General features: G+C 36.9%; 1 pseudogene; it reads left to right on the top strand.

The window, feature by feature from the left end:
• Window positions 1-3837: 3837 nt before the first annotated feature.
• Window positions 3838-4212, top strand: LOC101083246 (annotated as a pseudogene).
• The last annotated feature ends 10072 nt before the right edge of the window (window positions 4213-14284 follow it).

Below are 14284 nucleotides of genomic sequence, written 5' to 3'. Positions count from 1 at the left end.
GAGTAGATTGGAAAATGAAAGGCAAATTGTGATCTACATGAAAATTCTACATTCAGCATGGATTTTTTTTCATATCACATTTAGTCTCTGACCCTAGAACGTGAGTGTCCATGGGATTTGTGCTCATAGCTCATAGTGTCTGCTTTACTGTACTGGAATGGAGATGGGGATTTCCTTAGCACCTGATGCATCTGACCGTGAAAGCCAAGGTTGCACTAAAAAGTCTAAAGGAAGCCAGAAAGACTTGCAAGAATGATGTGAAAATCCCTCCTTATTACAGAATAATTTCCATCCCACCACACTGTTTGATCCAAGTGAAGATACTTTTAGGGGGTACATACCAAATGCTCCTATTGAAGGTAAGATGGCTGGGCATTTTGAGAAATTCCCATGTTGGAAAGCACAAGAAAGAAGCACCCAGCATATAACTGTGTGAAACATGCATGCTTTGAAGTTGAAGGGGAAAGGTTTTTCTAATATCATTGTCTAAATGTGGCACTTTGCAATACACTCTACACCAAGAAACACTAAAGGGCTTTTTTCTTCAAGGAAACATACAACACACATTCACCAGATTCTCAGAAAAAATTGTAGAATGAATTGGGGTGTCTTTGGCTGTCACCTAACCTTTCTGTACTCACAACTCTCTTCCCATTTGCCACCTTCCAGCACCCACTGCTTGCCTTCCCCAGTTCTCTCATGCTGCCTCCTAAGGTGAGTCCTAAGCAAGCACCCTAGGTATTGAATTTCTCCCTCCCTATTCTCAAACCACATCACATTACCCATCCTCTATTCCACTTTACCAGAACCTCTCTCCCTCTCTCTCTCCTTTCTACCTCTCTCTCTCTATCTCTCTCTCTTTCACCAGCTGCCATTTTGTGAGCAATGCTATGGAAAGGCCCACATGGGGAGGAATTGAAGACTTCTGCTAACAGCCACATGACTGAGCTTAGAAGTATGCCCTTTACCTTCTGTCAAGCTTTCAGGTGACCACAGCCCTGGATTACAGATTGACTAAAACCTCATAAAGGATCCAAAGCCAGAATAATCCAACTAAAAACCACATTTGACTGTTATTCAACATAGAATTGGAAGTCTCAGCCTCAGCAGACAACACAAAGAAATAAAAGACATCCAAATTGGCCGGGAGGAGGTCAAACTTTCACTCTTCTCAGATGACATGATACTCTATATGGAAAACCCAAAAGATTCCACGAAAAAAACCTGCTAGATCTGATCCATGAATTCAGCAAAGTTACAGGATATAAAATCGATGAACGGAAATCAGTTGCATTCCTATACACCAACAATGAAGCAACAGAAAGAGAAATCAAGGAATCTATCCCATTTACATTTGCACCAAAACCCATAAAATACCTAGGAGTAAATCTAACCAAAGAGGTGAAAAATCTATACATTGAAAAATATAGAAAGATTATGAAAGAAATTGAAGAAGACACAAAGAAATGGGAAAAGATTCCATGCTCCTGGATAGGAAGAACAAATATTGTTAAAATGTCGATACTACCTAAAGCAAACTACATATTCAATGCGATCCCTATCAAAGTAACACCAGCATTCTTCACAGAGCTAGACAAAATAATCCTAAAATTTATATGGAACCAGAAAAGACCCCAAATAGCCAAAGCAATCTTGAAAAAGAAAACCAAAGCGGGAGGCATCACAATCCCAGACTTCAAGCTATACTACAAAACTGTAATCATCAAGACAGTATGGTACAGGCACAAGAACACACATTCAGATCAATGGAACAGAATAGAGAACCCAGAAATGGAACCACAAACATATGGCCAACTAATCTTCGACAAAGCAGGAAAGAATATCCAATGGTATAAAGACAGTCTTTTCAACAAGTGGTGCTGGGAAAAATGGACAGCGACATGCAGAAAAATGAAACTGGACCACTTTCTTACACCATCTACAAAAATAAACTTAAAATGGATGAAAGACTTCAATGTAAGACAGGAAGCCATCAAAATCCTCGAGGAGAAAACAGGCAAAAACCTCTTTGATCTTGGCCACAGCAACTTCTTACTCAAAATGTCTCCAGAGGCAAGGGAAACAAAAGCAAAAATGAACTATTGGGACCTCATCAAAATAAAAAAGCTTCTGCACAGTGAAGGAAACAATCAGCAAAACTAAAAGGCAACCGACAGAATGGGAGAAGATATTTGCAAACGATATATCAGATAAAGGGTTAGTATCCAAAATCTATGAAGAATTCATGAAACTCAATACCCAGAAAACAAATAATGCAGTGAAGAAATGGCCAAGATATGAATAGACACTTTTGCAAAGAAGATATCCAGATGGCTAACAGACACATGAAAAAATGCTCAACATCACTCATTATCAGGGAAATACAAATTAAAACCACAATGAGATATCACCTCACACCTGTCATAATGGCTAACATTAACAATCAGGCAACAACAGATGTTGGCGATGATGCACAGAAAGAGAATCTCTTTTGCACTGCTGGTGGGAATGCAAACTGGTGCCACCACTCTGGAAAACAGTATGGAGGTTCCTCAGACAATTACAAATAGAACTACCCTACAATCCAGTAATTGCACTACTAGGTATTTATCCAAGGGATATAAGTGTGCTGTTTCAAAGGGGCACATATATCCCAATGTTTGTAGCAGAGCTATAGACAACCAAAGTATGCAAAGAACCCAAATGTCCATCGATGGATGAATGGATAAAGAAGTTGATGGGGGGTGGGAAGGAGGGGAGGGTGGGTGATGGGTATTGAGGAGGGCACCTTTTGGGATGAGCACTGGGTGTTGTATGGAAACCAATTTGACAATAAATTTCATATATTGAAAAAAAAATAAAAGGTTTAGTTTGGGGGAGGGGAAAGTTGCAGACTTAACTCCCCTACAATTGCATGGGAAAGTTTTTTCCATGGTATACACAACGCTGAGCTACACTCTAGGTACTGCTGGTCACTGAGTGTGGAGACACAGAACAACAGGGAGGTCAACCTTAACCTTAACGTGTAGGGGAAATTCCTTGACATCAAAGGGGGCGCTGATTCACAGCATTACTCTTCCCTTTTTTTTTTTTTTTTTCTTTTCTACCTTGGTCTATTTAACTGTTCTGCATTTCAGAACATCAATACCATTGAGCAGCACCTAGGTGGCTCAGTCGGGAAAGCATGTGACTCTTGATTTCATCTCAGGTTATGATCTCATGATTTGTGAGTTTCAGTCCCACATCAGGCTGTGCGCTGACAGCATGGAGCCTGCTTGGGATTCTCTCTCTCCCTCTCTCTGCCCCTCCCCCACTTGTGCTGTCTCTGTGTCTCTCAAAATATATTCATTAATTATAAAAAACGTTTGAAATCAATACTGTTGACAAAACATGAAAAGAGTAAAGGCTTTTCTTTAAAGATGTAATTCAAGTACAATATTCATAAGGAAAAGTGCATATATTCAATTGTACCACTCCACAAATATTTACAAACTGAAAACATCGCTGTAACCAGCATCCAGATCGAGAAATAGACAACCACCAGCACTCTAGAAGCACCTCATCCACACCCTTCTGGGTCCAAAGGAAATCCTTTTACTCACAGAATAAACCAGTTTTTACTCTAATTGAACTGTATGTAAATGGAATCACACATGATGTACTGTTTTTTATTTGGTATCTTTTGCTTAAATTATGTTTATCAAATGTCTCCACAGTGTTACAATTGTGGAGATTTTAAATAAGGAAATTTTTGTGAAAATAGAGCAATGTTTGATACAGAGGGGGGAAAAAGCTGAATTAAAAATTATGGCTGATTTACAACCTGGGCCCCACAGAATGGCTCCCGCAAAGAAAGGTGGCAAGAAGAAGTGGTGTTCTGCCATCAATAAGGTAGTGACCAGAGCATACACCATCAACATTCCCAAGCGCATCCATGGAGTGGGTTTCAAGAAGCATGCCCCTCGGGCTCTCAAAGAGACCCGGAAATTGGCTATGAAGGAGATGGGAACCCCAGATGTGCGCATTGACACCAGGCTCAACAAATCTGTCTAGACCAAAGGAAAAAGGAATGCTCCGTATGTCTGTGTGCGGTTGTCCAGAAAACGTAACGAGGATGAGGATTCACCAAACAAGCTCTATATATTGGTTACCTATATACCTGCCACCACTTTCAAAAATCTACAGACTGTTAATGTGGATGAGAATTGCTGATTGTCAAATAAAAGTATAAAACTGTGTATACACATACACAAAAAAAAGAAGATATGGTACATATATACAATGGAGTATTACTCAGCAATCAAAAAGAATGAAATCTTGCAATTTGCAAATACTTGGATGGAACTAGAGGGTACTATGCTAAGCGAAATTAGAGAAAGACAAATATCATATGATTTCATTCATATGAGGAATTTAAGATACAATACAGATGAATATAAGGGAAGGGAAGCAAAATAATATAAAAACAAGGAAGGGGACAAAACATAAGAGACTCTAAAATATAGAGAACAAACAGAGGGTTGCTGGAGGGGTTGTGGGAGGAGGGATGGTCTAAATGGGTAAGGGGCATTAAGGAATCTATTGCTGAAATCAATGTTGCACCATATGGTAACTGACTTGGATGTAAATTAAACAATAAATAAATTAAAAGTACAATAAAATAAATTATCCAAATATTTGTCAACTATAAAGCCTTACAAATACAACTTGGGGAATTCTTTGTTTTTATTTTATTTGTTTTCCCTTAAGTCTTCTTTTTTAGTTCCTGATTATAAAGTAATGTTTGTTCACTATAGAAAATTTGGAAAATATAGTACCAATCCTGAAGTGGCTATTGTTTGGTTATTTTCCAGGTTTTTCTTAAATTGCATTTAATATACAGGATAATATTAGTTTCACTTGTAGAATTAAATGATTGAACACTTACATTATAACACCTGGTGCTCATCACAACAAGTGCCCTTCTTAATACCCATCACCTATTTTAACCCATCCCCCCACCCTTGCCCACCTCCCATCTGGTAACCATCATTTTGTTTTCTATAATTAAGTCTTTTTGATAGTTTGTCTCCTGTCTTTTCTTTCTCTCCCCTATGTTCATCTGTTTCTTAAATTCCATATATGAAGGAAATCATATCATTCTCTGACTGACTTATTTCGCTTAGCATAATACTGTTTAGCTCCATCCAAATGACATGGCTGAATAATATTCCATTGTATATATATACATATACCATATCTTCTTTATCCATTCATCAACTGATGGACACGGGTCTCTCCATAATTTGGTTTTTGTTGATAACACTGCTATAAACATCAGTGTGCATGTATCCTTTTGAATTAGTATTTTTGTATCCTTTGGGTAAATACCTGTAGTGCAATTGCGGGATTGTAGGGTAGTTCTATTTTTAACTTTTTGAGGAACCTCCATACTGTTTTCCAGAGTGGTTAAATTAGTTTGCATTCCTACCAACAGGGTATGATGGTTCTCCTGTCTTCAAATCCTCAACAACACCTGTTTCCTGAGTTGTTAATTTTAGCGATTCTGACAGATGTGAGGTGGTATCTCATTTTGGTTTTGATTTGTATTTTTCTGATGATGAATGATGTTGAGCATCTTTTCATATGTCTGTTAGCCATCTGGATATCTTTTTTTGAAATGTTTCTGTTGATGCTTTTGCCCTTTTCTTCACTGGGTTGTTTGATTTTTGGGTGTTGAGTTTGGTAAGTTCTTTATAGATTTTAGATACCTACCCTTTATTAGATATGTCATTTGCAAATATCTTCTCCCATTCCATCAGTTGCCTTTTAATTTTGTCAATTGTTTCTTTCACTAGGCAGAAACTTTTTATTTTGATGAAGTCCTCATAGTTTATTTTTACTTTTGTTTCCCTTACATCAAAACTACAATGAGATATCACCTCACACCAGTCTCAATGGTTTTCACTGTTGGTGGGAATGCAAACTGGTGCAACCACTCTGGAAAACAGCATGGAGGTTCCTCAAAAAATTAAAAATAGAGGGGTGCCTGGTGGCTCAGTCAGGTACGTGTCTGACTCTTGATTTCAGCTCAGGTCATGACCTCACAGCTTCATGAGTTCAAACCCCACATGGGCCCTGCTGACAGGGGAGCCTGCTTGAGATTCTCCCTCTTTCTCTGCCCCTCCCCCACTCACACTCTCTCTGTCTCTCTCAAAAGAAATAAATAAACTTAAAAAATAAAAAAAAATAAAACTACCCTACAACCAGCAATTACACTACAAGGTACTTACCCAAAGGATACAAAAATGCTGATTCAAAGGGGCACATGCACCCTAATGTTTATAATAGCACTATCAACAATAGCCAAATTGTGAAAAGAGCCCAAATGTCCATTGACTGATGAATGGATAAAAAAGATGTGGTATACATATATAAAAGAACACTATTCAGCAATCAAAATGAATGAAATCTTGCCATTTGCAACAACATGGGTGGAACTAGAGTGTATTATGTTAAGTGAAATAAGTCAGTCAGAGAAAGACAAATATCATATGATTTCACTCATGTGGAATTTAAGAAACAAAACAGAAGAACATGGAGGAAGGGGAGGAAAAATAAGATAAAAACAGAGGGGGAGGCAAACCATAATAGAATTTTTAATGCAGAGAACAAACTGAGGGGTGCTGGAGGGGAGGTGGATGGGGGGATGGCCTAAATGGGTGATGGGAATTAAGGAGGGCACTTGTTTGGGATGAGCATTGGGTGTTATATGTAAGTGATGAATCACTGAGTTCTACTCCAGAAACCAATACTACACTGCATGTTAACAGTGTGAACTTAAATAAATAAATGTATAAAACCAATAAAAATTAAAATTAAAAAATGAAGTAAAATACTATGAGAAGCATTGCCATCAGTAACAGAATTTTCCAAAATGGTGACTGCAATTTGCTAAGGCTGTGTGGCTGGCCTTGAGCAAGTTATTTAACTTCTCTTCACTTCAGTTTCTTCATCTGTAAAATGAGAATAATAATAGTATGTGCTTTTTAGGGTATTGTGAGGATCAATAAAGTTAATATATATAACATGTTTACAACAATGCTTGGCACATAGTAAGGTGGATAAGTATTAGCTATTATTATTATTAATAAAGTTCTAACAAAGTAAAATCTTTGTTCAATAAACCATTCATTCTTTTTTTTTCTTTTAGAAAGAGAGAGAGAGTGCATACATGAGTGGGTGAGAGGGGTAGAGGGAGAGAGAGAGAATATTAAATAGGTTCCATGCTCAGCATGGAGCCTGATGTGGGGCTCAATCCCATGAACTTAGCTGAAATCAATAGTCAGATGCTCAACCAACTGAATCACATAGGCACTCCAACCATTTCATTCTCAGAAAATTTAGCATATCTTTTTTTTTTAATTTTTTTTAACGTTTATTTATTTTTGAGACAGAGAGAGACAGAGCATGAACAGGGGAGGGGCAGAGAGAGAGGGAAACACAGAATCGGAAGCAGGCTCCAGGCTCTGAGCCATCAGCCCAGAGCCCGACGCGGGGCTCGAACTCACAGACTGCGAGATCGTGACCTGAGTTGAAGTCGGACGCTTAACCGACTGCGCCACTCAGGCGCCCCTAGAAAATTTAGCATATCTTAATAACTGTGCAAGCAAACTGTTTACAAGCAAAATTTACTTAGGTTCTAGGATTGGGTAATTTTAAACATGTCTTACACCTACTTGAACACCTTAACATTCAAAAGTCTTGTGGGACATAATTAGGACAATTCTTCATTGTGTTAGAATGTCCTCATTGCAGAACATCTAACATTACTGACCTTCCCTTTTACTGAGTAGAACCCTTTAACATGTGACCACTAAAAACACCCTGACAAAATTTCAAAACAACCCCTTCTGGCAATATAATCCTATTAAGAATTCTAATCCAGGAGCAGACCTAGGTACTATGCACCATTGTCTAAAATCAATGGGATAGACAGCTAGTTTCCTGGAAGGAGAACTTTGCTACATTCTAAATGTACTTCTATCTCAACCTGGGCTCAGATACTTATTACACACGTGATCTTGGGCTAGTCTTTTAATTGCTACGTGCCAAAGTTTGTCATTTACTTGTAAACTGTGGTTATAATAGTTCCTACCTTACAGGGTTGTATTTGTTGAGATAATGTATGCATAACACTCAGCAAATTATCTGGCTCAAAATAAATAGTAGTAGTTGTTGTTAACATCACTGTATACTATGAGAGGAAAAGAGTAATCCCTTTATCTTTGCAGGTACTAGTGGCAGAGACTATTGGTATCCACCAAAGAGTCCATTTATTCTCGTATATTTCCCAGTCTCCATTGCAGTAAGGGTAGAGCCTTGTGATTGGTTCTGGCCAATTGAATTATGAGCAGAAGTGATGTGTCATTTAGAGGCCAAAGTACATAAGAGCTGGTATGCTGTATCCTTGTCTTTATTCTCCATATCAGCTTTGCATGACAGAGAAATAAGCCTCTGATCAATACATCCCTATTTAGCAGATGAAATTAAGGTACAAAGAATGTAAGACTAAATTGGCTTTATATGCAGTGACATTCAGTCTCATGTCTACTAATAGGCCATTCATGTAAACAAGGATTATGTTTCCAAATTCACCATTGCATCTAATTTCCCTCATGAAACTATCTAATAGAGGAGAATATAACCCTGTTGAGAGGAATGTGCTAGGTTGTTAGTTATGCTCACTCACTAGCTAGGCAACTCTCTCCCAAAACCCAGCCTCATCTATGAAATTCACTTTCATGTCTTAACAAAATGACAAACTTATCCACCATGGACATGAAGTGTTATTCTTAAAGAGTCAACAAAACAAATGATAAAATTATATCCATTAATGATCTCCTACAAACAATTCACTTCCATTTAGAAGTGGAAGTGGATATTAGAGGTCATGTCATCTAATACCTACCCTTTATAAATGAGGAAATTGAGGACAAATAATGGAAAAAGTATGACTCCACGATGACCAAGCTAGATAGTGATAGTCCTGGGATAATAAACAACACCCTAGATCAGTAATTCCATTAATAGAACATTCCATTAATGATCACTACCTCTGACATATGACAATCTAAATACACATGGCCTTGTTTCTACTTTTTTTTTTGGTATGGGTCCATGAAGTTACATAAGAGGTTGAAACAGCACATCAAAATGAGCTGAGAGAAAGGCTAGATTTCATTAGAATATGAGAAAAGCTAGTTAAGAATATGTAAATGTATCCAGGAAAGGAAGATTAACACACCAAATCCCTATCCAACATTCTCTAGAATCATTAATCACCACAAAACATCTGTGCTGTCCATGAAGAATACATATTTAGAGTTCTTTGTCCCCAGGATGGGATTGCACAGAATGCTCTACCATTGTTCCCAGTAACTTCTGAAGTGAATGGATATCACTAAGGATAAAACATATGGCTAGGGTCAGGAGTGTGACCTATTAATGTATGGTGGAGACACTAGCTGGTTTGTAGAAGGAGTGATCCCAACTTATATCTTGAATTTCTAAGCCTTAGGTCTGATGAAGTGACCAACCCAGCCCAACCCTTTGGTCTTCAGAAGCACCAGGAATCAGAGAATTTCATTCATCCCTGAGAAGTTTGTATCTCCAGCCAAATATTTCCTCAGCCACTCCAGCCTCTCCAGTCTCTCCATATTTAGTCTCAGGACCATACAAAAGGAGAAAACATCATCAGGATGCAATATGCCTTGATCTCAAACTCCCTTGCTGTGGAAAAGCTCCTAGCTTGCTCTCTCCATTCCCACTGCCATATTGTAAACAGTAAATCTCAGCACCGATGAAGGCCACATAGGCCCAGCTGCCCTGTGTAGGCCTTGGGAAAAACATTTGTCATGTGTTACACACCAGGGTCTTGAATTACAGCATGCAGTGCTGAGGAGGATCCATTTATATAAAAAGAACTTTTTTAAAGTATATTCTGTTAATTTTTACATCATCTATACCTAGAAATTGAATATTTTCTTTCCTTGGTGGGAGGGGGATGGAGGGCAGACAGGGCCCAGTGAATACAGCTGCCAGAATACCTCCATTACGCAGAATGCTGACAGGGCAAAACGTGGTGCATACACAAGTGGGTTTTCTCAGGTTTTCCAGTTGTCAGTGTCTTAGTGAAATCATTAGTGAATTCCCTCAAGATCCCAGAATGCATATTATCTGGACCTGCTGATTAGTATATATTTCAAATTTGTTCACTTGCTTTCTTCTTTTTTGTTTATCAGTCGCTCTCGCTAAGAATTTTATTACACTCAAAGGTCTCTACTCTTTCTGTTCTTTTTTTGTTCTTTTTCTTTTCTTTTATTTTTTATTTTAATTCCAGTATAGTTAACATACGGTGTTATATTAGTTTCAGGTATACAATATAGTGATTCAATAATTTAATACATTACTCAGTGCTCATCATAATAAATGTACTCTTTAATCTCCATCACCTGTTTCACCCATCCCGCCCCCCCACCCACAACCCCTCTGGTAACCATCAGTTTGTTCTCAAGAGTCTGTTTCTTGGTTTGTCTCTTTCTCTTTCTTTTCTTCTCCTTCGCTTGTTTGTTTCTTAAATTCCATATATGAGTGAAACCATATGGTATTTGTCTTTCTCTGACTTATTTTGCTTAGCATTATACCCTCTAGCACCATCCATGTTTCTGCAAATGACAAGATTTCATTTTTTTATGGCTGAGTAATATTCAATTGTATGTGTGTGTGTGTATACATATACACTACAACTTCTTTATTTATTCAACAATCCATGGACACTTGGACTGTTCCCATAATTTGGCTATTGCAGAAAATACTGCTATAAACGTAGGGGTGCATGTATATATTTGAATTAGTATTTTTGTATTCTTTGGGTAAATACCCAGTAGTGGAGTTTCTGGATCCTAGGGTAGTTCTATTTTTAACTTTCTTAGGAACCTCCATATTGTTATTCAGAGTGGCTACACCAGTTTGCATTCCCACCAACAGAGCAAGAGCTTTTCCCTTTCTCTACATCATTGCCAACATCTTTTGTTTCTTGTGTTGTTGATTTTAGCCATTCTGACAGGTGTGAAGTGATATCTCATTGTAGTTTTGATTTGCATTTCCCTGATCATGAGTACTGAGCAACTTTTCATGTAGCCATTAGCTATCTCTATGTCTTCTTTGGAGAAATGTCTGTTCATATCTTCTGCCCTTTTTTAAAATTGGATTTTTTTTGGTATTGATTCGTATAAGTTCTTCATATATTTTGGACACTAAACTTTTATCAGATACATTATTTGCAAATATGTTCTCCAATTGAGTAGGTTGTCTTTTAGTTTTGTTGATTGTTTCATTTGATTTCCAGAGCTTTTTATATTGGTGTAGTCCCATAGTTCATTTTTCCTTTTGTTTCCCTTGCCTCAGGAGACATATCTAGAAAGATGTTGCTATGGCTAATGTCAGAGACATTACCGCCTGTGCTCTCTTCTATGATTTTTATAGTTTCAGGTCTCACATTTAGGTCTTTAATCCATTTTGAGTTTGTTTTCATGTATGGTGCAAGAAAGTGGTCCAGTTTCATTCTTTTGCATGTAGCTGACCAGTTTTCCCAATACCATTTGTTGAAGAGACTCTCTTATTCCTATTTCATATTCTTGTTTCCTTTGTCAAAGCTTAATTGACCATATAACTGTGGGTTTATTTCTGGGCTTTCTATTCCATTCAATAGAATGGAATCTATGTATCTATTTTTGTGTCAGTACCATACTGATTTTATTACTGCAGTCCCGCAATATACCTTGAAGTGTGGAATTGTGATACCTCCAGTTTTGTTTTTCTTTCTCAAGATTGCTTTGGCTATTCAGTGTCTTTTATGATTCCCTACAAATTTTAGGATTCTTTTTTTCTATTTCTGTGAAAAATGCTGTTGGTATGTTAATATGGATCGCATTAAATGTGTATGTTGTTTTGGGCACTATAGACATTTTAACCATATTTGTTCTTCCAATCCATGAGCATAGACTGTGTTTTCCATTTCTTTGAGTCATCTTCAGTTTCTTTCATCAATGTTTTAGTTTTCAGAGTACAGGTCTTTCACCTCTTTGGTTAGGTTTATTCCTAGGAATCTTAATATTTTTGGTACAACTGTAAATGAGACTATTTTCTTAATTTCTCTTTCTGCTGCTTATTAGTGTATAAAAGTGCAACTGATTTCTGCACATTGATTTTGAATACTGTAACTTTACAGAATTTGTTGGTCAGTTCTAGCAGTTTTTGGTGGAGTCTTCAGGGTGTTCTATATATAGTATCATGTCATCTGCAAATAGTGAAAGTTTTACTTTTTCTTACCAATTTGGATGCCTTTTATTTCTTTTTATTGTCTGATTGCTGTGTCTAGGACTCCCAGTACTGTGTGGAATAAAAGTGGTGAGAGTGGATATCCTTGTTCCTGACCTTAGGAGAAAATCTCTCAGTCTCTCAGTTTTTCCCCATTGCAGATGAAGTTAATTGTGGGTTTTTCATACATGGTCTTTAAATGTTGAGGTATGTTCCCTCTAACCCTACTTTGTTGAGGGTTTTTATCGTGAATGTGTGTTGTACTTTGTCAAATGCTTTTTCTGCATTTATTTAAATGATCACATGTCGCTTATCCTCCTATTGATGTGATGTATTATGTTGACTGATGTGCAAATATTGAACCCTTGTATCCTGGAAGTAAATTCCACTTGATTTTGGTGAATGATTTTTTTAAATGTATTGTTAGATTCAGTTTGCTAGGACTTTGTTGAGGAATTTTACATCTATGTTCATCAAAGACATTGGCCTGTAGTTCTTTTTTTTTTCTTTATTTAAATTTACATCCAAGTTAGTTAGCATATAGTAAAACAATGATTTCAGGAGTAGATTCCTTAATGCCCCTTACTCATTTAGCCCATCCCCCCTCCCACAACCCCTTAAGTAACCCTCTGTTCTCCATATTTAGGAGTCTCTTATGTTTTGTCACCCTTCCTGTTTTTATATTATTTTTGTTTCCATTCCCTTATGTTCATCTGTTCTGTGTCTTAAAGTCCTCATATGAGTGAAGTCATATGATATTTGTCTTTCTCTAATTTTGCTTAGCGTAATACCCTCTAGTTCCACCCATGTATTTGCAAATGGCAAAGTTTCATTATTTTTGATTGCCAAGTATTACTCCATTGTGTGTGTGTGTGTGTGTGTGTGTGTGTATATATATATATATATATATATATATATATATATATATATACCATATCTTTATCCATTCATTCATTGATGGACATTTGGGTTCTTTCCATACTTTGGCTATTGTTGATAGTGATGCTATAAACACTGGGGTACATGTGCCCTTTCAAAACAGCATACCTGTATCCCTTGGATAAATACCTAGTACTGCAATTTCTGGGTCATAGGGTAGTTCTATTTTTAATTTTTTGAGGAACCTCCAACTGTGTGGCTCTCTTTTTTAGTGCTGTGTTTATCTGGTTTTGTTATCAGAATAATGCTGGCCTCATAGAATAAATTTGGAAGTTTTCCTTCCTCTTCTATTTTTTGGGATAGTTTGAGAAGAATAGGTATTAACTCTTCTTTAAATGTTTGGTAAAATTCACCTGTGAAGAAGTGTGATCCTAGACTTTAGTTTGTTGGGAGTGTTTTGATTACTAATTCAATTTCCTTGCTGGTAATTGCTATGTTCTGCTCCTTTCTAAAGATTATTTTAATTTAGTCAATTTGCTTTAATTATGTATATAACATGTAATTATATACATAAATATATGCATATTTATATACATATACAAACATATATATATACATACATACACATACATATATACATATATGGTTGAGTGTTGTAATTCTGTGTGTGTGCACAATATTTATAGCTATTTTCAGGAAAGTTGCTGTTTAAAGATCTGATCTCCCTTAAGCACAAATACCCTAAACAAGATCTTTGTGATTAAGTAATTAATTCCTTAATTACTTAATTCCTTAATCCATACCTATATTTTCCTGCTCAAATCAATTCCTCCTTTACATTTCCAGCTGCTTCAAGGTTTAGAGAGAATGCAGTTTGGGGTAGTAAATTCTTTAGGGCAGTTGCTTTCGAATTTTAGCATGCATCATAATTCCTTGGAGGGCTTGTCAAAACATGAATGCTAAGAACACTCAAGTTTGATTCAGTAGGTCTAGTGGAAAGGAGAGTGCTGTGAATTTGCATTTCCATAACAAATTCCCAGGTGAC

This window comes from Felis catus, chromosome X, assembly GCF_018350175.1.
Source record: "Felis catus isolate Fca126 chromosome X, F.catus_Fca126_mat1.0, whole genome shotgun sequence".
In the NCBI taxonomy this organism is placed as follows: domain Eukaryota; kingdom Metazoa; phylum Chordata; class Mammalia; order Carnivora; family Felidae; genus Felis; species Felis catus.
This window is presented reverse-complemented; position numbering and strand designations above follow the sequence as displayed.